The 1,527-nt window shown below is 33.5% G+C and overlaps 1 pseudogene; it reads left to right on the top strand.

Annotated features, from left to right (window-relative positions):
* The window catches only part of LOC101574356, a 26,188-nt pseudogene extending 25,829 nt beyond the window's left edge, over nt 1–359 (top strand).
* Nucleotides 360–1,527: the final 1,168 nt, after the last annotated feature.

Genomic DNA, 1,527 nt, shown 5'->3' with positions numbered 1-1,527 from the left:
ATTTACCAAATGAGCAAGCAAGATTAGATATACTGAAAATCCATGCAGGTCCCATTACGAAGCATGGTGAAATAGATTATGAGGCAATTGTGAAACTTTCAGATGGCTTTAATGGAGCAGACCTGAGAAATGTTTGCACTGAAGCAGGTATGCTTGCAATTCATGCTGATCATGATTTTGTAGTTCAGGAAGACTTCATGAAAGCAGTCAGAAAAGTGGCTGATTCTAAGAAGCTAGAGTCAAAATTGGACTATAAACCTGTGTAATTTACCAAAAGATTTTTAATGGCTGCATGACAGACACTGACTTAATGTACAAATAAAGTTAAGGAAAATAATGTGTACTGGCAATGATCTCATTAAGAGTGTATAAATAAAATATATGTGAATAACATCATAAGAATTAGTATGTAATTCAGTAATTCAACTTTAAAATTGGTACAGAAAAAATTTGTATGTTAATGTTGCATTATTGCAGCAGAAGTTGTAAGAATATTAAAACTTTTCATATTTGCAGTGTGAGCATTTGTAAGACATTGAAAGTGGCTTGAGATGACAGTATGAGAGTATTTCTTATGACTCATTTTATATCATTTGTTTTCATCATCCTAAAACTGAATAAAACCTATTTGATTTAGTTCTCCAAAAAAAATGCTTGAAACTATTGTTTGAGGCAAGGTACAATTCCCCTATGATGAATGCTATCACTATGTATATATAAAATGTACCAATAAAAAAATTCAAAGAAAAAAATAAATAAACTGAAAAAGAAAAACAAACATGAGACACTTTAACCTGAGCTATGGCCAATTAAGGCACTCTGTTTAAAAAAAATAAAGGATCATATTTAGAAAAGATAGGGTTCCTGTTATCCACGTTACTAAGAGTATTAAAAATAAGGTAGCATGGGACCTTTCTAAAATCAGTGGGTACTGGTCTTCTAAATATGGGCTGCTTGTCATGACATGCCAGTTGCTGCTGTGCTGTCTCTAGGGTAGATGACTGTTCAAAAAGAAGGGGGTGGTGAATGAAGGCAAGAGACAAGAAAAGGAATGTTGTGGGACTGTCCTGCTTTAAGGTTGCATATGGTCAGATTTTTGGATTTATGTGTAAACATAAGAATTATATAATTCATTAGGCCTATTTTTTAATATATTCTAATTTTTAAATGTTTTTTCATCATATTCTGTAGGGACTTAAAGTTCAACATATTAATACTTGATGAAAAACACCTGTTCCATGTTATGCCTAAGATGTTTGATATTCAGACAGATAGTGAGGTTAAGCTTAACAGCCTAGGTTGTACGATAATAACAATAAGCTTGTTTTCTGGAGGGTTAACAACCTAAGTTTGCAAACCAAAATAAGAGAAAAAGGAGGGCCGCAAGGAAAGCCAACATTTTCCCTAGCCTTCCAAGGTCAATTAAGACTCAGGACATATGAGAACTTGTACTGTAACCTCACATAACTTGGTATTGTCCCAAATTTTCAGATCAAGGAGATCATGGGGCCAAAGAGGAAAGTGATT

This window comes from Octodon degus, unplaced genomic scaffold (genome assembly GCF_000260255.1).
Source record: "Octodon degus isolate 3935 unplaced genomic scaffold, OctDeg1.0 scaffold00262, whole genome shotgun sequence".
Lineage (NCBI taxonomy): Eukaryota > Metazoa > Chordata > Mammalia > Rodentia > Octodontidae > Octodon > Octodon degus.
The sequence above is the reverse complement of the archived record's forward strand: the minus strand, read 5'-3'. Positions and strand labels throughout refer to the sequence as shown.